Source organism: Castor canadensis, chromosome 3, assembly GCF_047511655.1.
Source record: "Castor canadensis chromosome 3, mCasCan1.hap1v2, whole genome shotgun sequence".
NCBI lineage: Eukaryota > Metazoa > Chordata > Mammalia > Rodentia > Castoridae > Castor > Castor canadensis.
This window is the reverse complement of record NC_133388.1, coordinates 87,390,889-87,417,704: the sequence shown is the minus strand read 5'-3', so window position 1 is coordinate 87,417,704 and position 26,816 is coordinate 87,390,889. Positions and strand designations below refer to the sequence as shown.

Sequence of the window (26,816 nt, the reverse complement as noted above, 5' to 3'; positions counted from 1 at the left end):
CTTTAGATATTTTGTATTGACTTTTGTTTTTATTTTTTTTAAAAAACTTTATTTTGAATGACTCTAAAACAGCATGAGGAAAAAGAAGAGACAACCACGTTTCATCTCAGCCGTCACTAAACTCACAAGTGCTGTTGCTGTGCATTCCTTTACTGTGAATTCCTTCATCCAATGGAGACTTAGGTGCACAGGGTGAAGGGCTTTATTGGTGACATGATCAAAATGGTCTGACACTTGTCACCAGAATAGTCACTAAGAAGCCCTGCTCAGGGAATAGAATGATTTGACATCCTCTAAGTAACTGTGCTGTGTAACCCACCAGCAGTTACTGTTTTCCTAGCTCTGCACTGGTGATGGATAGTTTGGATTTTTTTTTTTTTGGTGGGGGGGAGTGTGCATTTGTATGAATAGCTGTATGTTGCCTAGGTGTCAAGGAATCAAGGAATATCCTGGAGGGCACTGGGTACCTAGTTGTTCTAAATGCAAACATCCCTTCACTAAGCAAACACATTTTTGTGTAAGAATGAGAGGAAGAATGGGTAGTCCCCAAAGGTCTTTCTTGGTGTTCCTGGGGTTTTATTGAAGGTGTAAATTGGAATGTTTTTTGGATAGGGAAAGGGGATATCTAAATGGCTTTCCCAAAAAGACTGCAGAAAGAATGAGTGTGAGATAACTATTTTGGGGTTTCCAAGAAAATTAGGAAAATAAATCATTTAATAAGTAGAAAGCTAAAAAGTAAATAAGTAGAAAGCAGTTATCTGGTCTTCTGTGTCTGTTTCTTTCTCTAAACAGGAAGGAGAATCAATAGAAAGTGAGCAAAGTCCCAGGCCATGAGGATTCAAGAAGAAAAGTTTCTATTTAACTACAGTTATACAGGACTCAGTTTTTTATGTTCCAGACTCAAAGCTAGGACAGCGTTTTCCCTCATACTTATCAATGTTTCTGAGATAAAGCAGAAAGCAACTACAAGAGGCCCAAGGTATAAGAAGAGAAAGATAAAGCTCTGTGCAGGTCACAAGACTCAGCCACCAACTTCTGGAGACCCCTGGCACCTTCAATCTATGCCCAAACCCATGAGGAGGGAAGTTCGCTCGCTTCCTCTTCAAAACAGCACAAACGATGTTTCTCATTATTCATATCAGAGGTTTATATGTTTTTTTCTGTACACACTTTGATAGGCAATATAAAAATATTTTATGCTTGGTAGTGGTACACAAAAAGTTCATTATCTAATGAACATGAGAATATCCATTTCCCTCATTTAATCTTCGTGAAGACATCAATATTTCCTTACCAATAAGTACTAGCGAAAATGCATCTGAATGAATAAATGACTGATTATATTTATAACCACATGTAAAGGTAAATTTACAGTCAATGCTTAGAACTCATATGAAAACAAAATTCACCTCACTCTAAGGAAGATTTGCAATTGTAAATTTTTCAGAACAAAACAGGTAGCTTTGAGATGTAAAATACTCCTTATTATAAGAAATAGTTTTCTAGTGGTTGTGGAAACAGAATTATAAAGTGATAAGATTTTTGAATAAAACTAAGCTTTATATGAGGGAAAATGCCATAAAAGAACCAGACAAAAATGCCTTATAAAATTCAGGATAAATTTTAAAAATCACTTTTGGCTTTATGGAAGCTGGCTTTTTAATTTGTACTTGAAACATACACAGAATTTTAAATGAGGGGAGAAGGGAGGAGAACACATGCAAGGCAGGATAAAGTTATTAAGGACAGAGATCTGGAAATAATAAGCAAGACATTTTTAGGAAATTAAAGCATTTTAAATATGACTGAACGGGGTTGTTTTTATTGAAAGTACTATAAGGTAAGATGGAATGTTAGCTGAGATAATTGTTAGTGTAAAAGAACTGAATGTGGTCCTGGTTTGCTTTCCAGACAGAATTTATCTGTCTTGCTCAAAAAGCAACATTAAGGAATACCTTGAAATTATTTTTCAAAAAGAAGTGATAATCAAATATAAACTATTAAATGACACCAAAGATTTACTTTTACCAGAACATTTCTTAATTATGGAAAAACTGGAATCCATGATAATTGATTCTGTGAACAGATAATTTACCTTTTCTCTGAGCAGTTCTACCAATGGCCCACACTACAGGAAAGGAAAAATAATCTAAACACTTTTCCAAATGTGTTGTCACTTCACAGTCACTTTCTGGTGTTAATTTTGTTTGGCTGTGAGGGGTCACTAAGAACTTCTCTGCACTGATTAACCTCACACACATTTAACTCAAATAATAAATGCCAAACAAATAAAATAAGCTATCTCTGCTTTGATTTTCACTTGTTCTCTTTCTGGTCTGGCTATAAAAATCCTTATGTGATTTTCACTGAAAACATTCCAAAATATATGATTTTTCTTCGAAACTGTCCAGGTATGGTTGAGATATGTTCCCGTTTTCTTCCCCACTTTCCGTAAGAGTCAGATGCCATTGGGATAAACCAAGCAGTCAGACATTAGGGTTAATTCCTAATTTGCAACCTGTGTCTTTCTTTTATCATCACAAACATGTTTAAAGTTCAAATTGGTTTGCTCTTTCAAAAGCATGACTTTGGGCACATTAAAAAGAATGATTCTTCTGCCACCAATACGGCAAACTTTTAGTAATCTTGTAACTCCATTTTCCTATTCAATTGGGGCAGGTTTTGAGAATCAAGTAAGCATATAAAAAGTAAGCATAACATTATAGAAAATTCAAAAGTTACTTCATTTTATTGCCACATCATTCAAAAAGAGAAAGGTAATCTTATAAGTTAGAAACTGAGAACAATGAGGAAGAGAAATCTACTGAATAAAAAGTGTTTTTAATGAAGTAGGAAGTAACAGAAATAGAAATATGGTCAAAGCGTGCACTTATTTTCATCAGATAACTATCTTGAATGGAAAGTCCTAGAAAAGCAATCAATAGATTTTGAATAATCCACTCACTATTGTTTCTGCCAAGAAAATATTTTATTGGTGCAGATGTTGGGCAGTGCTATAAACTCAACTGGGTCTTGAATGTGTGGAAGAGGGCAAGAACCACTAGGAGAAAAGAGAATCAGCAGAAAAAGGCTTACACTACAGGCAGAGAAGATTTGTAACAAAAGGAGCATTCAAGATTTGCCTTAATAAAGTATATAATCAAAATTTGAAAGAGTTACTAGCATAGGTTTACAGCATCTTTAAATTAGAAACAATTGCAATAAAAAGGCTAAGCAAAGAGCCAAGTGACAGACAAGTGATCACAACTGCTTTCCAGAGAGATTCAGTCAGAGGACATCTGCTGCTTGTGTGGAATTTTTTCTGCTCTCTTCAGCTGCCACTACTATTTATTGCACAATATTAGGGGTTATTATTCACATTTTACTCCAGGAGATAGAGGATGACAATACTGAGATATGAAGAAAACATAATTCTGAGAGCATCCGAGCCTATAAAACCACTCTGCTTGAGTTGCAAAAGTCAAAATATTCTCATGATGAGATTCTACCACTGGCATAACAGTCAGAAGGAATGGGGACACTTGTGATTTGAATCTACTCTACGAGTTGAACTTATGGTGCACAGAATCATGCTCTATTCCAACTAACAAGTGATGTAAAATCATATAATAATTATGAGAAATAAGAGCTACACTAACCCAGTGTATGTTTTATGAATTCCAATTGGAATAAATTGTAAAAACAGTAAAATTCCACATAGTCATGACAAGTCATTTTTCTTTATTTCCATATTTTACTTATTTTATTATAATTTTGTTTCTATTTTACTTTTTCACATTTTACATCATATTTTAGGAACATATTTATGTTCTTTTATTATTTCATTTTTATCATTAAAAATATCTTGGATTCATAGTTTGAATTGTCTACTGTTCCATATCATATATATACCAAAATTAAATGTATGATATTTTTGATATTTTAATTATTTCCAATATTCAATCATTTTAAATAGGATTATGATAAACAATTTTTTATTGTATATTAATTACAAAAATAATAGGATTCATTGTGATGTTTTCATGCATGTGTATAACTTACTTTGATCACAGTCACTCCCTATCACCTTCTACTGTCCCCACTACCCCTGCATCCCTTCCTAGACTGAAATAGCTCCCTTATACTTCTGTGCCTTTTTTAATCTACATTTTCTCTCAAATAAGAGAAAATATGCAGTATTTGTCTTTCTGAGTCTGCCTTATTTCACTTAGCACAGAAATTTCTAATTCCATTCATTTTCCTGCAAATAACAAGATTTTGTTCTTTTTTGTGGCCAAATAATCCAAACTGTGTATATATACCACACTTTTTTATCCATTCCTTTGTTGGCAAGCACCTGGGCTAATTCCATAGCTTGGTTATGGTGACTAGTGGTGTGATAAACATGGGTATGCACTTCTCTGCTATATATTAACTTTGATTTTGGGCATAGACCCAGGAGTGGTATAGCAGGATCATAAAGTAACTCCATTTTTAGTCTTTTAATGAACTTTCAATCTGATTTCCACAGTAGCTGCACTAATTTATAGTCCCATCAGCAGTGTATAAGTGTTCCTTTATCCCTACATCCTTGCCAGCATTTGTTGTATTTGTTTTTTTTTTTTTTTAATGATAGCCAGGCTGATTGGCTGAAATGGAATCTTGATATAGTTTTCTTGTGGTACTAGAGTTTGAACTCAGGGCCTCATGCTTGCTAGGCAAATGCTCTACCACTTGAACCACTCATTTGCCCATTTATTGACTATACTTTTTTGATATTTAATCAAAAATCAATATTAATCACCTGTTGAGTGAATAGCTGGCAAAGACAATTTTCCCTCCTGTAAGCTGTCTCTCCATTCTGGTCATTGTTTCCTTTGTTTCCTTTGCAGAAGCTCTAATTTGATGCAATTCCATTTGGCAATTCTTGCTCTTATTCTCTGAGTTATTGGAGGCCTAATCAGAATTTGTTTCCTATGCCTACATCTTGAAGTACTTCACCTAGAATTTCCTCTATTAGTTTCAAAGTTTAAGGTCTTAAATCCATTCTGAATTGATTTTTTATAGAATGAGAAACAGGAGTCTGTTTTCAGGCTTCTACATGTAGCTATCTAGTTTTCCTAAGACCATTTGTTAAAGAAATTGTCATTTCTCCCATCTTTGCTGTTGGCACCATTATCAAGAATCAGATGGCTATAGCTTGTGGGTTTGTTTGTGGGTCCTTGTTCCATCTCGTTGCTCTACATGTCTGTTTTTTGTGCCAGTACTGTGTTGCTATGGCTTTGTAGTGTATTCAAAATCAGATAACTTGATAACGTCAGGATTGCTTAGCACTGTTCTGGCTATTCATGTAAATTTTAGGATTTTTTTTTTCTAGTTCTCTGAAGAATGTCATTGGAATTTTAATAGGAGTTGCACTGAATCTGTAGATTGCTTTCAGAAATATGGATGTTTTCACAATATTGATTCTGCAAATTCATGAACATGGGAGGTTTTTACATCTTTTAGTGTCGTCTCCAATTTCTTTCTTTGCTGTTTTATATTTTTAATTGTGGAAGTGAACCACCTTTGTTAGGTTTATTCCTAGGTATTTTTAGCCCATTGTGAATAGGATTATTTTCCTGATTTCTTTCTCAGCAGGTTCATTATTGGTGCACAGAAAAGCTACTAAGGGCTGTGGATGTAACGCAGTGGTAGAGCACTTGCTTAGCATGCACAAGGACCTGGTTTTGGTCCCCAGTAAAAGAGAAAGAGAAAGAGACAGAGAGAGAGACAGGGAGGGAGGGGGGGAGGGAGGGAGGGAGGAAGGAAGGAAGGAAGGAAGGAAGGAAGGAAGGAAGGAAGGAAGGAAGGAAGGAAGGAAGGAAGGAAGGAAGGAAGGAAGGAAGGAAGGAAGGAAGGAAAGAAGAAAGAAAAACTGATTTGAGCAGAGATCAGGAGGATCACAGTTCAAACCAGATACCCTATCTCGAAAATACCCAGTATAAGAAAGGGCTGGCAGAGTGCCTCAACTGGTAGGGTCTAGCAAGTGTGGGGCCCTGAGTTCAAGCACCAATGTCACCAAAAAATATTACTGATTTTGTATTCTCTTTTTTTTTTTCTGGCGGCACTGGGGTTTGAACTCAAGGCCTTGCACTTCCTAGGTGGGCACTCTACCACCTGAGCCACTCCGCCAGCCCTTGATTTTGTATCATGCTGAAACTGTATTTGCTGAAAGTGTCAGAGGAGTCTTTAGAGTCTTTTAATTATAGCATCATACTATCTGCAAACAGGAATAATTTAACTCCTTTTCTATTTGTATCCTTTTATTTCTTTCTGTTACCTTATTCCTCTACCTAAAAATTCAAGCATTATATTAAATAATACAGAGAAAATGGACTCTGTTGTCTCGTTCCTGATTTTAGAAGAAATGGTTTTAGCCTTCCCCATTTAGTATAATGTTGGATACAGGTTTGTCCTATATAACTTTTATTACATTGAGATATGACACTTCTATTCCTAGTCTTTCCGGGGCTTTTATAATGACATCATGTTGAATTTTGTCAGGGGCTTTTTCTGCATCTAATGAAATTATTATTCTTTCATTCTATTTGTATAATGTACTATACTTATTGAAACATCCATGCATCTCTGCAATAAAATAAAACTTGATCATGGTTATAATTGTTTAACATGTTAGGGCATTCTGTTTGAAAGTATTTTATTGAGAATTTTTGTGGCTATTTTACCAAGGAAATTGGTCTATAGTTTTCTTTTTTGGTTTTGTTCCTACCCAATTTGAGTATCAGGGTAATAATGCCTTCCTAGTATGAGTTTAGAAGTGCTCCTTCCCTTTCTATTTTTTGGAATACTTTGAGGAGGACTGGTGTCAGTCTTTAAAGGCCTAATAGAAAATTCAGTGGTGAAGCTATCTGATCCTGGACTTTTCTTTGTTGGGACACTTTATTACTAATTCAGTCTCGTTGCTTGTTATTGACCTATTTGGGTGGTTTATATCCTCTTGGTTCAATTTCAGTAGGTCATATGTGTCTGGAAATTTCTCAGTTCCTTTCAGATTTTCCAATTTATTGAAAAGTTTTCAAAATATTGCCTAAAGGTTCTTTAGATTTCAGTAGTATCTGTTATAATATCCCCTCTTTTGGCTCCAATTTTATTAATTTGAGTCTTTTCCTTCTTTCTTTTGGTAAGTTTGGCTAAGAGTTTGTTGTTCTTAATAACCTTTCCAAAGAACCAATTCTTTGTTTTATTAATGCTTTGTAGTGTTCTTTTGTTTCCATTTCATTAATTTCTGCTGTCATATTTACCATTTATTTCCAACTACTAATTCAGAGTTTGGCTTGTACTTCTTTTTCTAAAATCCTGATGTGCATCATTAGGTTATTTATTTGAGACGTCTCTGACTTTTAATGCAGGCATTTATAAACTTCCCTCTTAGAATTGCCTTCACTGTGTCCCAAAGATTCCCTTAAGCTGTGTTTTCATTTTCATTTCATACTAGGAATTTTTTAATTTCCTCCCTGATTTCTTCAATGACCCACTGATCATTGCAAAGGGTATTGTTCAATCTCCATGTGATTGTATAATTTCTGTTGTTTTTCTTGCTATTGATTTCTACTTTCCATTATAATCTGAGACGATCCAAGAAATTATTTCATTTTTCTTCTGTTTGTTAAGACTTGCTTATAGTCTACAACTGATCTGTTTCAGAGAAAGTTCCATGGGCTGCTGAGAAGACTGTGCATTCTAAGCTGTTGCATGGCATAGTCTGTAGATGTCTCTTAAATCCATTTAATCTATGATGCAATTTAATGCTGAAGCTTCTTTGTTGACTGATTTTTGTCTGGATGATCTATCTATTGATGGGAGTCGAATGTTGAAGTCCCAAACTATTATTGTATCTGGATCTATCTGTCCCTTTATTTCCAGTAGTATTTGGGGGTTTGTTGCAGCTGTTGTTGTTGTTGTTTTATTTGGAGGTTTTTTTGGTTACATTGGGGATTGAACCTAGGGCCTTTCACTTGCTAAGCAAACACTCTAACACTTGAACCATGCCTCTATGCTGTTTGTTTGCTTGTTTGTTTGTTTATTGAAATAGGATCTTGCTGACTTTGCCCCAGGCTGGCTTCAAATTTATAATCCTCCTACCTCCATCTCCTGAGTAGCTGGGATTAGAGGTATAAACCATCATGCTTGGCTGGTAGGGTTTGTTCATGAAACTGGATCCACCAACATTTAGTGAGGATATATACAATTGCTATATCCTTTTAACAGAATGTTCCCTTTATTAATATGTAGTGACCTTCTTTATCCCTTCTAATTAATTTTGGTTTGAAGTTTGCTTTATCAGATGTGGAAGCAACTGCTCCTTCTTGCTCTAGGATTCTTTTTCCTTGGAATATTATTTTCCATCCTTCCACTTTCATTCTACATGTGTCCATGCTAGTAAGGTGAGTTTTTTGCAGACAGAAACAATGGATCTTATTTTTTAATCCAATCAACCAATGTGCATCTTTTTTATTGGAGAGCTACACCAGTTTTGCCCTTCTTCATCTTAGAAGTTTGCTGCTTTACTAATAAATAATGTTTGTTCCTTTCCTGATTCTCACTTACATATCTATTCTTCTGGCAAGGTTTATAGTTTCTTGAAATCTTTTGCTTACGCATAGCATTCTGCCTCTTCCATGCAATAGTTCTTCAATGGTCAGGAATATCTACTTTGTGTTTATTTTAAAAGATATTTATTTATCTTTTGGCTTTAAGTGATAACTTTGTTGGATATAATAATCTTGATTTGGCAGTTATTTTGTTTCAGGGCTTGAAATATGTCAATCCATGCACTACTGCCTTTAGAGGTTCCTGTCTGATGTTATTCTGATAGGATTGCCTTTATAAATAATTCAGAGTTTCTCTCTTGCAGCTGCCATTATTCTTTGTTCTCTACTTTTGGCATTTTAACTATACTATATTATGGAAAAGCTTTTATCTGATCATATCTGTTTGGGGTGTTCTATGCCTCCCATATTTGAATATCCATTTCTTTCCATAGATCTGGAGAAATTTTTGTTATAATATCACTGAAAAAATTTTCTATGCCTTCAGTATGTATTTCAGTTCCCTCTTCTACACCACAGATTCATAGGTTTTGTCTCTTAGTTGTGTCCCAGAATCTTGAATGCTCTGGCCATGATTGCTTTGTTTTCCTTATTGGTAACTTTCTCATTCTTGTCTTCAATTCCTGAGTTCTCTTTCTTCCCTCAGGCCTAGTCTATTGGTGATGCTTTTTTTTTTATTATTCATATGTGCATACAAGGCTTGGGTCATTTCTCTCCCCTGCCCCCACCCCCTCCCTTACCACCCACTCTGCCCCCTCCCTCTCCCCCCCACCCCCTCAATACCCAGCAGAAACTATTTTGCCCTTATTTCTAATTTTGTTGTAGAGAGAGTATAAGCAATAATAGGAAGGAACAAGGGGTTTTGCTGGTTGAGATAAGGATAGCTATACAGGGAGTTGGCTCACATTAATTTCCTGTGCGTGTGTATTACCTTCTAGGTTAATTCTTTTTGATCTCACCTTTTCTCTAGTTCCTGGTCCCCTTTTCCTATTGGCCTCAGTTGCTTTTAAGGTACCTGCTTTAGTTTCTCTGCATTAAGGGCTAGCTAATTTTTTAGGTGTCTTACCTATCCTCACCCCTACCTTGTGTGCTCTCACTTTTATCATGTGCTCAAAGTCCAATCCCATTGTTGTGTTTGCCCTTGATCTAATGTCCACATATGAGGAACAACATACGATTTTTGGTCTTTTGGGCCAGGCTAACCTCATTCAGAATGATGTTCTCCAATTCCATCCATTTACCGGCGAATGATAACATTTCGTTCTTCTTCATGGCTGCATAAAATTCCATTGTGTATAGATACCACATTTTCTTAATCCATTCGTCAGTGGTGGGGCATCTTGGCTGTTTCAATAACTTGGCTATTGTGAATAGTGCCACAATAAACATGGGTGTGCAGGTGCCTCTGGAGTCACCTGTGTCACAGTCTTTTGGGTATATCCCCAAGAGTGGTATTGCTGGATCAAATGGTAGATCAGTGTCTAGCTTTTTAAGTAGCCTCCAAATTTTTTTCCAGAGTGGTTGTACTAGTTTACATTCCCACCAACAGTGTAAGAGGGTTCCTTTTTCCCCGCATCCTCGCCAACACCTGTTGTTGGTGGTGTTGCTAATGATGGGTATTCTAACAGGGGTGAGGTGGAATCTTAGCGTGGTTTTATTTTGCACTTCCTTTATTGCTAGAGATGGTGAGCATTTTTTCATGTGTTTTTTGGCCATTTGAATTTCTTCTTTTGAGAAAGTTCTGTTTAGTTCACTTGCCCATTTCTTTATTGGTTCATTAGTTTTGGGAGAATTTAGTTTTTTAAGTTCCCTATATATTCTGGTTATCAGTCCTTTGTCTGATATATAGTTGGCAAATATTTTCTCCCACTCTGTGGGTGTTCTCTTCAGTTTAGAGACCATTTCTTTTGATGAACAGAAGCGTTTTAGCTTTATGAGGTCCCATTTATCTATGCTATCTCTTAGTTGCTGTGCTGCTGGGGTTCCACTGAGAAAGTTCTTACCTATACCTACTAACTCCAGAGTATTTCCTACTCTTTCCTGTATCAACTTTAGAGTTTGTGGTCTGATATTAAGATCCTTGATCCATTTTGAGTTAATATTGGTATAGGGTGCTATACATGGATCTAGTTTCAGTTTTTTGCAGACTACTAACCAGTTTTCCCAGCAGTTTTTGTTGAAGAGGCTGCTATTTCTCCATCATATATTTTTAGCTCCTTTGTCAAAGACAAAGTTGTGTGGCTTCATATCTGGGTCCTCTATTCTGTTCCACTGGTCTTCATGTCTGTTTTTGTGCCAGTACCATGCTGTTTTTATTGTTATTGCTTTGTAATATAGTTTGAAGTCAGGTATTGTGATACCTCCAGCATTGTTCTTTTGACTGAGTATTGACTTGGCTATTCGTGGCCTCTTTTGTTTCCATATAAATTTAACAGTAGATTTTTCAAACTCTTTAATGAATGTCATTCATTAATGCATTCATTAATGGGAATTGCATTAAACATGTAGATTCCTTTTGGGAGTATAGACATTTTTACTATGTTGATTCTACTAATCCATGAACATGGGAGATCTCTCCACTTTCTATAGTCTTCCTCAATCTCTTTCTTCAGAAGTGTATAGTTTTCCTTGTAGAGGTCTTTCACATCTTTTGTTAGGTTTACACCTAGGTATTTGATTTTTTTTTGAGGCTATTGTAAATACAATTGTTTTCATACATTCTTTTTCAGTTTCCTCATTGTTAGTGTATAGAAATGCTAATGATTTTTCTATGTTGACTTTATATCCTGCTACCTTGCTATAGCTATTGCTGATGTCTAGAAGCTTCTGAGTAGAGTTTTTTGGGTCTTTAAGGTATAGGATCATGTCATCTGCAAAAAGGGATATTTTGACAGTTTCTTTACCTATTTGCATTCCTTTTATTCCTTCTTCTTGCCTAATTGCTCTGGCTAGGAATTCTAGTACTATGTTGAATAGGAGTGGAAATAGTGAGCATCCTTGTCTGGTTCCTGATTTTAGAGGGAATGGTTTCAGTTTTTCTCCATTAAGTATAATGCTGGCTGTAGGTTTATCATATATAGCTTTTATAATGTTGAGGTGCTTTCCTTCTATTCCTAGTTTTCTTAGAGCTTTTATCATTAAATGATGTTGGATCTTATCAAAAGCTTTTTCTGCATCTATTGAGAGGATCAAGTGGTTTTTGTCTTTGCTTCTGTTTATGTGGTTTATTACATTTATTGATTTTCGTATGTTGAACCACCCCTGCATCCTTGGGATGAAGCCTACTTGGTCATGGTGAATAATCTTTTTGATGTGTTGTTGAATTTGGTTTACCATTATTTTGTTGAGGATTTTTGCATCAATGTTCATTAAGGAGATTGGCCTATAGTTCTCCTTTTTGGAGGTATCTTTGCTTGGTTTTGGGATAAGTGTAATACTGGCTTCATAAAATGTATTAGGCAGTTTTCCTTCCCTTTCTAAATTGTGGAACAGTTTAAGGAGGGTTGGTATCAGTTCTTCTTTAAAGGTCTGATAGAATTCAGCAGAGAAACCATCAGGTCCTGGACTTTTCTTTTTGGGGAGACTCTTGATTGCTGCTTCAATTTCATTTTGTGTTATAGGTCTATTCAGGTGATTAATTTCCTCTTCATTCAGTTTTGGATGATCATATGTACCTAGAAATCTGTCCATTTCTTTAAGATTTTCAAATTTATTTGAATATAGGTTCTCAAAGTAGTCTCTGATGATTTCCTGGACTTCCATGGTGTTTGTTGTTATCTCCCCTTTTGCATTCCTGATTCTACTAATTTGGATTTTTTCTCTCCTCATTTTAGTCATGTTTGCCAGGGGTCTATTGATCTTGTTTATTTTTTCAAAGAACCAACTTTTTGTTTCATTAATTCTTTGTATGGTTTTTTTGGTTTCTATTTTGTTGATTTCAGCTCTTATTTTGGTGAAGCTTTTTAATTGAGTCGTTTTTTATTGATTTATTGAATTTTTCACTTCTAAGAATTCTATTTCTTTCCAGGATCTCTATCTCTTTGCTGAATTTCTCACCCAAGCTGCTATTTATCTCTTTACTTTTTCATCTGTTTATCTAAATCCTCTTTGAGATCACTGATCTTTTTTAAAACTGGACTTTTGAACTCTTTGTCCAGCATTTTATCTACTATGATATTTTTGGATTCTGTTATTGGATAGTTATGAACTTCTGGAGGAATCTGGTTGCCTTGCATCTTAGTATTTCTTGTCTTTGTATATTTTATTAAGTGCATCTGTTAGGAAGACCATCTCTTCCATGTTCATATAGGGGTCTTCTTAGTGAGTAACCTTATCTTGAATCTCCAGTATCACTAAGAAAGAAGTCAACAGCTGCAATGACACAAAAACAATCTAAATGTAAAAATACTATAAGACTCAATTAATGGAAAGACCACTCATGTTCATATATTGACAGAAAATATGAAAATTATTATATATAGTGTGAAAATGGTTATACTACTGTAAGCAATCTACAGATTTAATTCAATCTCCATCAAAACCCCAAAGTCATTTTCCCATAGAAATAGAAAAGTCAATACAAAAATTTATATTGAAGTGTGATAGCCCCCAAATATCCAAAGCAATCCTGAACAAAAAGAGCAATGCTGGCAATTGCTGACTTCACACAATACCTGACTTCAAATTATACTACAGAAACATACTAATAAAACTAGCATGGTATAAAAATAGACATGAAGGCTAACAGAATAGGAGATTCAGAAATAAGACCACACAATTACAACCATCTGATTTTTAACAAAGCTGCCAAAAACATACATTGAAGAAAAGGCAGCCTCTTCAAAAAAAATGGTGTTGGGGAAATTGTATATTCACAAGTAGAAAACTGAAATTCAACCCTTATCTCTTCCCCTGTATTATAATCAATTTGAAATAGGCCAAAGATCTTAATGTAAGACATGAAATCTTGAAACTACTAAAGGAAACATAGGGAAAACACTTGAAGATACAGGCACAGGCAAAACCATTCTGAACTGCTCAAGAAGTAAGAGCAAGGATTGAGAAATGGGATTGAATCAAGTTAAAAATCTTCTGTACAGCAAAGGAAACAATAACCTACAACATCAAGAGACAACCTACAGCTATTCATCAAATAAAAGGCTGATATCCAGAATATATAAAGAACTCCAAAAATTAACACCAAAAGAACAAGCAATCCAATGAATAAATGGGCAAATAAAGTGAACAGAAAGTTTTCAAAAAAGTACAAATGGCCAATAAATACATCAAGGAATGTTCAAAATCCTCAGCCATAAAGGAAATAGAAATCAAAACAACATCAAGATTCCATCTCATCACTGTCAGAATAGCAATAAAAAATGAACAAGAAGGATATGAGAAAAAAATGAACCTTCGTATACTAATTGATAGAGATGTAAATTAGTACAGCCACTATGCAAATCCTCAAAAACACTAAAAATAGAACTACCATATGACCCTACTACACCACTCCTAGGCATGTATCCAAAGGAATGTAAGTCAGCATACTGCACACCAGTGTTTATTGCAGCACTAGTCACAAAACTCAAACTATGGAAGAATTCCAAGATGGCGGCTAGAGGTAGGAAGCAGAAAGCGACCCTCCTATAGTGAAATCTTGGAGAGACGCTGGAGACACACTTTGCAGGCATAATCACCGAGGAAAGGCATAACTTTGACTCCTCCACATCTCCAGCCGGTGCAGAGAATCTCCACTTCACGTTAAACAGAGAACCGAGGAGGGCTCCCGGGGCCGCCAGTGGCCGGCGCCCATATGGCTTGGGAAGACGCGGACCAGGTGAGCTTCGCGGTACCGCGGTAGCCCCACAGACAAGCCTGGGCCAGAGCAGTATAGCCCCCTGGACAGACTGACCTCCACCCGGGAAAAAAAGAGAAACTGAGTACTAAGCAATAAGAACAGTTAAGACACGCTGGAAAGAGGGTGGGGCGCCCTGAGCGCTGAAGATTGGGGGAAGGGAATCCTTCCTGGGACTGTAAATAAGAGCCGGGCGGGCCGGAGAGCCTCTGGTGGGAGCAGGGCGCGCCCAGCAACCAGGAGCAGGGATGCTTGTGAGAGGAGGGAAGACCCACTTCCCACGTGAACTGTAAATAAACACGCAGGCCTAACAACGCGGGGCAGTGTCACCTTTCCCAGTGCTTGGAAAGGGAAAAGTCTGTAGCAGAGGCCCCCCCCCTCCCCACAGGAGAACTCTGAGCAAACAAAGCCTGTGGGACCAGGTGAGTGCTAGCTCACCCCAGAGATCTGCATAAATAACGCTGCCAGCTACAGGCTGAGAGCAGTAGGCAGGCAAGCCACAGTTGCAGATACCACTCTCAGAACTGCCTCCAGATGCTTTTTTTTCTTTTTCTCCTTACCTTTGATGAGAGAACAACCGAATTACACCTGCAAGCCGAAAAGCTTACTGAAACTGTATTGCATTTGAACTGGGGACACTTGGTGGGGCTTTTTTTTTTTTATCTTCTGTGTGTGTGTGTGAGTGTAGTTTTGTTCTACTTTATGCATCCCCTTTGATGAGACAACTACAGAACAACATCTGAGGCACCAACTCCAGGACTGGAGATTGAGACGGACATCCAAATTATTAAGACTGAAATTGCATTGCATATAAACTTGGAAGTTTTTTGGTTTTTTTTTTTTTTAATTTTCTATTTTCCATTTTATTTTAATTCATTTTTATAAATAGATATTACTTTCATATACTTATTTTTATTTTTTTATCTTTGATTTTCAATCCTCTCTCTGTCTCTCTATTGTCTGTTCAGCTTACTGTCGATTAGCACACTAACGCTCCCTGTTTATACCTTTGAAACTCTCTTGTCTGATACCTTGTTCTGCTTTCTCCCTCTTGTCTGTATATTTGTTTTCCCCTTTTCTTTAACTTCTTGCTTTCCATCTCAGCTCACTCTTCCATTCTCAATATTACCATTGTTATTATTACAAGCTAGAAAATACTTAATTACACACAGTACAGGGACAGTAACAACACCAAGGACAATGACAGGAAGACAGAAAAAACAAGGAAACCAGTTTCCCCACAGCAAAAAATTAGTACAGGAACCAGAGGGGAATGAAGAGAACAGAAACTCAGAGCCAGACTCCAACAAAATGAAGATAAACTATGCCAAAGGACCCAATGAAGCCTACAAGAATAATTTAAAAGAAGACATACTACAAGTACTCAATGAGAATTTTATAGAGATGATACTGGATAGGGTCAACCAAAATGTACAGGAGACACTCAAGAAATTCCAAGACAATAAAAATAGAGAATTTGAAAAAGCAAAAGAAGAAATAAAGGAAACCATAGAAGCACTGTATAAACACCAAAGTGAAAGAGAGAACACAATGAATAAATGGATAAATGAACTCAGGACAAAAATAGACAACAATAAAGAAGAAAACAGCCAGGATATGGAAAACCTCAGAAAAAAGAACGAAACAGAACTGCAAAACAAAACGGAAGGCCAATCCAGCAGAATAGAACAAACAGAAGACAGAATCTCAGAACTTGAAGATGAAATGGTAATTAAAGGAAAAACTGAAGAACTATTAATTAAACAACTCAAGACCTGTGAAAAGAAAATGCAAGAACTCACTGACTCCATCAAAAGACCAAACTTGAGAATCATGGGCATCGAAGAAGGAGAAGAGGTGCAAGCGAAGGGAATGCGTAATATATTCAACAAAATAATAACGGAAAATTTCCCAAATCTAGAGAAAGATATTCCCATACAAATGCAAGAGGCCTCCAGGACACCAAACAGACCAGATCAAAATAGAACTACTCCACGACATATCATCATTAAAACAACAAGTTCAGAAACTAAGGAAAGAATATTGAAGGCTGTAAGAGAGAAAAAACAAGTAACATACAAAGGTAAACCCATCAAAATCACAACAGACTTCTCAACAGAAACATTAAAAGCAAGAAGAGCATGGGGTGAGATCTTCCGGGCACTGAATGAAAATAACTTCAACCCCAGGATACTCTACCCAGCAAAGCTATCATTCAAAATAGATGGAGCAATAAAAGTCTTCCATGATAAGCAGAAACTAAAACAATATGTGACCACAAAGCCACCATTACAAAAGATTCTGCAAGGGATCCTGCACACAGAAAGTGACACCCAACTTAACCATGAAAAGGCAGGCAGCACCAAACCACAGGATAAGAAAAAGCAAGACAGTAGAGAGTAACATCAAGTTAGGTACACACAATCAAACCTTCAAACAACTAAAATAACTAAATGGCAGGAATCACCACATACCTATCAGTACTAACACTTAATGTTAATGGACTTAATTCACCCATCAAAAGACACCGTTTGACAAAATGGATTAAAAAAGAACATCCAACAATTTGTTGCTTACAGGAGACTCATCTCACCGACAGAAATAAGCATATGCTTAGGATGAAAGGCTGGAAGAAGATTTACCAAGCCAATGGCCCCCGAAAACAAGCAGGAGTAGCAATACTTATCTCTGACAAAGTAGACTTCAAACCTACATTGATCAAACAAGATAAAGAAGGACATTCCATACTAATAAAAGGGGAAATAGACCAAAAGGAAATAATAATCATCAATCTGTACGCACCCAATGTCAATGCACCCAATTTCATCAAACATACCCTGAAAGACCTAAAAGCATATATAAACGCCAACACAGTGGTTGTGGGAGACTTTAACACTCCATTATCATCAATAGATAGGTCATCCAAACAAAAACTCAATAAAGAAATCCAAGATCTAAAATATGCAATAGATCAAGTGGACCTAGTAGATGTCTACAGAACATTTCATCCAACCTCTACACAATATACATTCTTCTCAGCAGCCCATGGAACCTTCTCCAAAATAGATCATATCCTAGGGCACAAAGCAAGCCTCAGCAAATATAAGAAAATAGAAATAATACCATGCACACTATCTGACCACAATGCAGTAAAAGTAGAACTCAACAACAAAAGTTAAGACAAAAACCATGCAAACAGCTGGAAACTAAATAACTCATTACTTAATGAAGAATGGATCATCGATGCAATAAAAGAGGAAATTAAAATGTTCCTGGAAGTCAATGAAAATGAAAACACAACCTACCGGAACCTATGGGACACAGCTAAGGCAGTCTTGAGAGGAAAGTTTATAGCCATGAGTGCATATATTAAAAAGATTGAAAGATCCCAAATCAATGACCTAATGATACATCTCAAACTCCTAGAAAAACAAGAACAAGCAAATCCCAAAACAAATAGAAGGAGAGAAATAATAAAAATAAGAGCTGAAATCAACGAAATAGAAACCAAAAAAACCATACAAAGAATTAATGAAACAAAAAGTTGGTTCTTTGAAAAAATAAACAAGATCGATAGACCCCTGGCAAACCTGACTAAAATGAGGAGAGAAAAAACCCAAATTAGTAGAATCAGGAATGCAAAAGGGGAGATAACAACAAACACCATGGAAGTCCAGGAAATCATCAGAGACTACTTTGAGAACCTATATTCAAATAAATTTGAAAATCTAAAAGAAATGGACAGATTTCTAGATACATATGATCATCCAAAACTGAACCAAGAGGAAATTAATCACCTGAATAGACCTATAACACAAAATGAAATTGAAGCAGCAATCAAGAGTCTCCCCAAAAAAGAAAAGTCCAGGACCTGATGGATTCTCTGCTGAATTCTATCAGACCTTTAAAGAAGAACTGATACCAACCCTCCTTAAACTGTTCCATGAAATAGAAAGGGAAGGAAAACTGCCAAACACATTTTATGAAGCCAGTATTACACTTATCCCAAAACCAGGCAAAGACACCTCCAAAAAGGAGAACTATAGGCCAATCTCCTTAATGAACATTGATGCAAAAATCCTCAACAAAATAATGGCAAATCGAATTCAGCAACACATCAAAAAGATTATTCACCACAACCAGGTAGGCTTCATCCCAGGGATGCAGGGGTGGTTCAACATACGAAAATCAATAAACGTAATAAACCACATTAACAGAAGCAAAGACAAAAACCACTTGATCATCTCAATAGATGCAGAAAAAGCCTTTGATAAGATCCAACATCATTTCATGATAAAAGCTCTAAGAAAACTAGGAATAGAAGGAAAGTTCCTCAACATTATAAAAGCTATATATGACAAACCTACAGCCAGCATTATAATTAACGGAGAAAAATTAAAACCATTCCCTCTAAAATGAGGAACCAGACAAGGATGCCCACTATCTCCACTCCTCTTCAACATAGTACTGGAATTCCTAGCCAGAGCAATTAGGCAAGAAGAAGGAATAAAAAGAATACAAATAGGTAAAGAAACTGTCAAAATATCCCTATTTGCAGACGACATGATCCTATACCTTAAAGACCCAAAAAACTCTACTCAGAAGCTTCTAGACATCATCAATAGCTATAGCAAGGTAGCAGGATATAAAATCAACATAGAAAATCATTAGCATTTCTATACACTAACAATGAGCAAACGGAAAAAGAATGTATGAAAACAATTCCATTTACAATAGCCTCAAACAAAATCAAATACCTAGGTGTAAACCTAACAAAAGATGTGAAAGACCTCTACAAGGACAACTATACACTTCTGAAGAAAGAGATTGAGGAAGACTATAGAAAGTGGAGAGATCTCCCATGCTCATGGATTGGTAGAATCAACATAGTAAAAATGTTGATACTCCCCAAAGTAATCTACATGTTTAATGCAATTCCCATCAAAATTCCAATGACATTCATTAAAGAGATTGAAAAATCTACTGTTAAATTTATATGGAAACACAAGAGGCCACGAATAGCCAAGGCAATACTCAGTCAAAAGAACAATGCAGGAGGTATCACAATACCTGACTTCAAACTATATTACAAAGCAATAACAATAAAAACAGCATGGTACTGGCACAAAAACAGACATGAAGACCAGTGGAACAGAATAGAGGATCCAGATATGAAGCCACACAACTATGAGCAACTTATCTTTGACAAAGGAGCTAAAAATATACGATGGAGAAATAGCAGCCTCTTCAACAAAAACTGCTGGGAAAACTGGTTAGTAGTCTGCAAAAAACTGAAACTAGATCCATGTATATCACCCTATACCAAGATTAACTCAAAATGGATCAAGGATCTTAATATCAGACCACAAACTCTTAAGTTGATACAAGAAAGAATAGGAAATACTCTGGAGTTAGTAGGTATAGGTAAGAACTTTCTCAATGAAACCCCAGCAGCACAGCAACTAAGAGATAGCATAGATAAATGGGACCTCATAAAACTAAAAAGCTTCTGTTCATCAAAAGAAATGGTCTCTAAACTGAAGAGAACACCCACAGAGTGGGAGAAAATATTTGCCAATTATACATCAGACAAAGGACTGATAACCAGAATATACAGGGAACTTAAAAAACTAAATTCTCCCAAAACTAATGAACCAATAAAGAAATGGGCATGTGAACTAAACAGAACTTTCTCAAAAGAAGAAATTCAAATGGCCAGAAAACACATGAAAAAATGCTCACCATCTCTAGCAATAAAGGAAATGCAAATTAAAACCACACTAAGATTCCACCTCACCCCTGTTAGAATAGCCATCATCAGCAACACCACCAACAACAAGTGTTGGCGAGGATGCGGGGAAAAAGGAACCCTCTTACACTGTTGGTGGGAATGTAGACTAGTACAACCACTCTGGAAAAAAATTTGGAGGCTACTTAAAAAGCTGGACATCGATCTACCATTTGATCCAGCAATACCATTCTTGGGGATATACCCAAAAGACTATTACTCCAGAGGCACCTGCACATCCATGTTTATTGCGGCACTATTCACAATAGCCAAGTTATGGAAACAGCCAAGATGCCCCAGCACAGACGAATGGATTAAGAAAATGTGGTATCTATACACAATGGAATTCTATGCAGCCATGAAAAAGAATGAAATGTTATCATTCGCTGGTAAATGGATGGAACTGGAGAACATCATTCTGAGTGAGGTTAGCCTGGCCCAAAAGACCAAAAATCGTATGTTCTCCCTCATATGTGGACATTAGATCAAGGGCAAACACAACAAGGGGATTGGACTATGAGCACATGATAAAAGCGAGAGCACACAAGGGAGGGGTGAGGATAGCTAAGACACCTAAAAAACTAGCTAGCATTTGTTGCCCTTAATGCAGAGAAACTAAAGCAGATACCTTAAAGCAACTGAGGCCAATAGGAAAAGGGGAACAGGTACTAGAGAAAAGGTTAGATCAAAAAGAACTAACCTAGAAGGTAACACCCATGCACAGGAAATCAATGTGAGTCAATGCCCTGTATAGCTTATCTCAACCAGCAAAACCCCTTGTTCCTTCCTATTATTGCTTATACTCTCTCTACAACAAAATTAGAGATAAGGGCAAAATAGTTTCTGCTGGGTATTGAGGGGGGGGAGCGGGAGGGGGTGGAGTGGGTGGTAAGGGAGGGGGTGGGGGCAGGGGGGAGAAATGAACCAAGCCTTGTATGCACATATGAATAATAAAAGAAAAATGAAAAAAAAAAAAAAAGAAAGAAGCAAACAAACAAAAAAAAAAAAAAACTCAAACTATGGAATCAGGTTAGGTGTCCATCAAGGAATGAACGGATGAAGAAAATGTGGTATATATAAACAATGGTGTGGTATATATAAACAGTGGAGTATTAAGCTATAAGGAAGAATGAAATTATGTAGTTTGCAGGAGATTGAACTGAGGATCATCATGTTGGGCCAAATAAGCCACACTGAGAAAAATAAATATCACATGTGCTTCCTCATATGTGGAATCTAGATCTTTTTTTAACAATGAATGATACAGGTGTAAAACAAGGACTCCTTCTGGGTGGGAACCAATGGGAGGTGGGAGGGTGGAAGGACAGGGTGAAGGAGGAGGTTGAATATGACCAAAGTACTTTTATACACATATGAAAATTGTATAATGAAACCCATTAAAATTGTTTGTAATCCAACATGGATACCCTGGGAGGTCACTCTTCTCAGGCTCTGACCAAGTGGCATACATGAGCATAGGGCTCTGCCCCATGACATACAGTCCCTTTCCACAATGTTGGAGAAGAATCTGGGCCTTGAGTTTGTGCCTGCATATTCCTATGACTTCTCGGAGTTCTGTGGGCAATGACTGAGGAGACAAGCCATGCAGGAAACATTCCTGTTAGTCCTATGTGCTTAAAGAAAATTTTGTTTTAGTCTTACTGTATTCATTAATGAATGAAAAAAGTAACGATGTAAAATGAAAAAAAAGTTTTTAAAAGTAGGAAGGGGGTAAGAAATAGTAACAGAGGGGGTGGATTTGATCAAAGTATATTATATGCATGTATGGAAATATCACAATGAAACCCCTTTGTAAAATCAATATATACTAATAAAAAGACAATAAATCATTGAAAATAAAGGTACAAAAATAATGAAGTTCAAAATTAATGAAGGCAGGGCTAGGGGCATAGCTCAAGCAGTAGAACCCCTGCCCAGCAAGCACAAAGCCCTGAGCTCAAACTCCAGTACCATCAAAAAAACTAGTAAAGGTAAACGTAATAATAACTGAAGAATGAAATAAAGGAGGGGACAGAGAGAGAAAAAGAAAGAAGCAAGAATGAATAAAGAAAAAGAAGAAAAGGAAAAATGTAAGGAAGGAAAAAGAGCAAAAGAAAAAATTCCATTACAAAATGAAGAAAAATTACATAAATAAAATGAGATAAAGGTAAGAAGAAAGAAAGGGAATGGTGTTTCAAGCTGAATTCAAGGCTGAGGCAAGGAGATCATAGGCATAGGCAAAGATAGCAGCAAGGCCCTGTCTGAAAAACAAAACAAATAGTAGCAAAAGAGGGCTGTAAGCGTGGCCCAAGAGTTAGAGTGCTTGCCTATCAGGCACAAAGCCCTGAGTTCAGTACCTACCCAGCACTGCCAGGAAAAAAAAAAGTAAGAGAATTGTTTTAAATAGTTTTAAGTAAGATACAGTAAAAAAATAATAATAGTAAAAAAAAGAAAAACCTTATGAAAAGCTTCCTTCCAGGACTTTTAATACTGGAATCTTCCAGGTGGGGTGGGGTTAATGGGTGGTTCCTGGACACTTTTGTAGCTCTTCTCTGCTTTCACAGTACAGGTTGTCACTGTTTTCTGGCTGAGGACCAGGCCCTTCAGGGTATGTTGTCATTATCTGGGCTGCATTCACTTTAGAAGCTCCCCTTCTTGGTGTCTGGGGAGCTGCTGCTGTGGCCTGTGGATTTCCACTGGCTCCACGGGGTCCCACTCCCACTTTGCGCACCCTGATAGAACAATAATGTTGCCATTTGTAAATTGGCAGCCATTTTATCCTCAGGCCTCACTTGAGAAATGGAGCCATTCTCAATAACAGCTCTGCCCCACCAGAGACTACCGCGCACGCACCAACTTCCTCAAGCTCCCTCTTCTATAAAAATCACGCCTGGCTCAGAGTCTGTGCTGCGCCATCTCTCCCCAGCCAGCCTGGCAGTTCAGGCCTGCCGTTAAACTTCGCTCTTGGATGTGAGACTTTTCTCGTGAGCTTTCTTTGTGACCAGTGTTTTTCCTAACATTTGGTGCCATGACTCGAATCAGGATACACTTCCAGCACTGACCTTGCTCTCCCGACCCCCACCACCCTATCCTGCTCTCTCTCTCGATCTCTCTCTCTCTCTCTCTCTGTCTCTCCAAACTCCCATTCCCTTCCTCCAGGATCTGAGCTGCTTTGCTGGAACCCCCAATCCTAAAAAACACCACTCCCTCACAGCTCGCAGGGAATTTCCTCTGCCCAAGCACACCTCCAATTGCCATCCACCACTGGCCAATCCTCCCTCAAGGTCCTCTCTTGGTGAGCCCTCCTCACACACAAAGCAGTGATCTCTCTCTCATTTCCTCAAAATCCTAGCACTAGGTCTCAGCTTACTCTCGTCCCCGGGGACCAGGTCCCATAGGACTGTGGGCCCCCATGATGAAGACGTTCCTCCCGGGTGTCCCACATCTATTCTCTCCTGAGGATCCAGTATTTTGGGGATGCCCATCATATCCTTTCCTCAGTCCAGGCCTCACTCAAATTCCTTCAGACTCCCCATTGAGATGTCTCCTGGCCAACCTTGGGCCCCTTCACCTAAAGCCTGATCTTAAGCCATGAAAGCTCATTTTTCTCTGCAATCAGGCATGGCCCCAATACCCATTATACAATGCCTCCAAATGGCCACTTAATGGCACTTTTAACCCCAATATTTTAAGGGATTTATACAATTTCTGTGAGCGTGCTGGTAAATGGAAGGAAATACCCTAAGCCTAATCCTTTTCCTATCTCCACACCAAACCCTCCCTCTGTACTTCCTGTTCCCATGCACAGGTTCTATTAGCCTCTAAAGCAGCTTCTAAATGAACCAAATCCTCTCCTGAACCTCCTCCTTCCCCACGTAAGCAGACTTCTTGCGCTGCTCACACTGCCTGTCTCTTCCTATCTTCCTGCGGGACTTTCCTGTCATGGTGTCAAGCCACTCCTTGCCAACTCTGGTCTCAAGGTGATTCCAGCTCTGGGAGAGCTCATGCTCCCTCCCTGTGGGCTGAGACCAAGCCCGGGGTTTATTCAGGTACACCTCATGCTGCGTTGGGGGAGTCCTGTTTGATTATATCATCTGACAACCACTTCTCTTTTCCCCCCTGTCTAATGCCCATTTTGCCTGAGACAGTGACTGGAGAGTGGAGGTTTTGTGTTGCTGAAAGTGTTCCAGTACCAGTTAATGGGAGCAACCTAGAGACACAGGTGATGGCTAATCCCTCAGACATGTGTCATGCCTCCAGGCTCTGCCTTCCCCTCCCTTACCTAAGATGTCAGCACACCTTTTCTGCTTCCTCCATGGTCTCACCATGTGTCCTTTGTCTCTGGCTGCCTTCCCCTCCCTGGGCTTACTGGGACCCTGCCTCCCATGAATAACTTGTAGCATGGTACCTTATGACTTAAGTTACTCCAACTAGTTTGCCAGGCCTCTTAGTCTAAAGCTGATTTTAAATCAGCTGCTAAGCAAAAGCACTTACAAAAAAAACTGCAGCTGCCACGCTAACGCCCTAACTCTGCCCCCACAAGGGGAGGAGGGAAAGCAAATAGGTGCGCTCGTGCACAGCAGGAACACCTGCCATAGCTAAGAGAATCTATAGGCCAACCCAGCATACATCCTAGGCCACCAGACACACATGGCGATGGCTGTGGCCTGCCACCACTTCCCCTAGAATAAACGCACACAGAGTACACAGGAAGGGGGGAGGGGCAACAGACTGCAGGATCAGGCCTAAGCAGTCAGGCTCACTTGTCCCAGGTGTGCGTGGAGGGGGTCAGTGCCTTGCACACACCCTGCTCCTTGCCCCACCACACACCTCGGGGCACTGGACCCAACCCTTGTAAGCCAATTGTTAGCTCAAGTTATAGTCCCAGAAATAGCAAAATGGACATTATTGTGTTCTCTAAACTTCTCATTTAAAATTTTCTATACTTTTGGCCTCAGCATAAATTTTCCCTCCAAATATTAACACTAGTTGTCCCATATGGTTCTGTTATTGCCCCAGGATGCCCTCTGAATGCCCTATTCTAACTTTACAGACAATTTATTCCTTTGTTAAAAAGGTACCTTTGTTAAAGAGGCTGCCTGCTGTTATCTAAAAGACAAGACCCTAACGTTTTGTTCTTTATAGATGGGACCTACACCTTCCAGTCTTCTGGCTTGTAGCTGTTGGAAGCTTTGTACTGGCCTCAGTATGCCTTGGGTGACCAGGAGAAGTGGCCTTCACAGGGCTCCTTAAATTACAATACCATACTCCAATTAGACCTTTTCTATAAAAGGGAAAAAAGTGAACTGAGATCCCCTATACAAATTTTCTTTCATCTCTGAGACACACAAATTGGCTCCACAATTGCCATCTAGATATTCAAACACTGGCCATTCTTTGTAAGCCACAGGATAAACACGGAAAAGGAGGACCAGAAATGCTCCTTTATCAATGACAAGGCCCATCCCTACTGCTCCACCCCTAAGCCACCCTAATATTCAGAACCTCCTAATGGGTGCTTCCCCCTTCAATAGGTAATGGTAGGAAGAGGGCAAGTCTTATGTTCCCTTCCAGTTATCAGATCTAAGGGAAATTAAAAAAACGTCTGAACAGCTATACATCCAAGCCATTATCTCTGTGATCCAAACCATTCAATTGACATGAAAGATATTATGCTTCTACTAGACCAGACTCTTTCCTCACTAGAAAAGCAATGGGTCTGGCCCAGGCTGCTCAGGTTGGAAATGATTACCATTTACAATGAGCCCCAATACTAGTGGCACCTGGAAATGAGGGAATAAATGTGCCTACCTACAGAAGCACAGGCAGTTCCCTTGACAGATCCACACCAAAAGGGGCTGGTGATATGGCTCAAGCAGTAAAGTGCTGCTTTGCAGACATAAAGTCCTGAGTTCAAGCCCCAGTACAGCCAGAGGATAGAAAAAAATATTTGGGAATAAGGACATAGCTCATTGGGAGAGTGTCTGCTCAGCATGTGCAAGGCCCTAGGTTCAATTCCCCAGCATTGCTAAATCAAAAAAAAAAAAAAAATGGTAAGAAAGACAAGTGGCGTTAATGTCACTTCAGCCATTTCATAGTGGAAGAAAGTAGTTTAACCTAGACCAGATCCCTCATTCTTCAAGTGAGGAAACTGAGGCCCAGAATGGAATGGTTCAGAGACTTGCTCTCCAGAGTGTCAGTGTCAATGTAAAATGACAACTTTACTTTACAGCAACGCCCTGAAGAAAATCCCCTTACTTTTCTGCAGCATCTTAAGGATGCTAACAGAAAGCATACTACAGTGGACTCAGAGTCACAGGTGAGAGAGGTTCTCCTCTAAGATAAATTTCTAAGTCAGCCACAGATATTTGTGGCTGAAGGAGAAAAGTCACTGGATCAACTAATACAACTAGCCATGTCTGTATACTATAACTGGAACATTACTAACAGAGAGAAAGATAAGAGACATCATGATTTTGTTGCTGCCCCCACCTGACTGGGGCCTGTATCCTGAACTTGCTACCATGGTGGACAAGAGGAGCATTTCTGCAGAGAATGCTTA

The 26,816-nt window shown here is 38.1% G+C and overlaps 1 protein-coding gene and 1 non-coding gene across 2 annotated transcripts in view; both read left to right on the top strand.

Annotated features, from left to right (window-relative positions):
• LOC109697568 (M1-specific T cell receptor alpha chain-like) overlaps nucleotides 1-26,816 on the top strand; it is a 685,092-nt gene that overhangs the window by 355,723 nt on the left and 302,553 nt on the right. The gene's annotated exons all lie outside the window — the stretch shown is intronic.
• LOC141422088 (small nucleolar RNA SNORA73 family) lies at nucleotides 21,669-21,872 on the top strand. The gene has a single exon (XR_012446741.1). It is a non-coding gene; the product is annotated as a small nucleolar RNA SNORA73 family (small nucleolar RNA).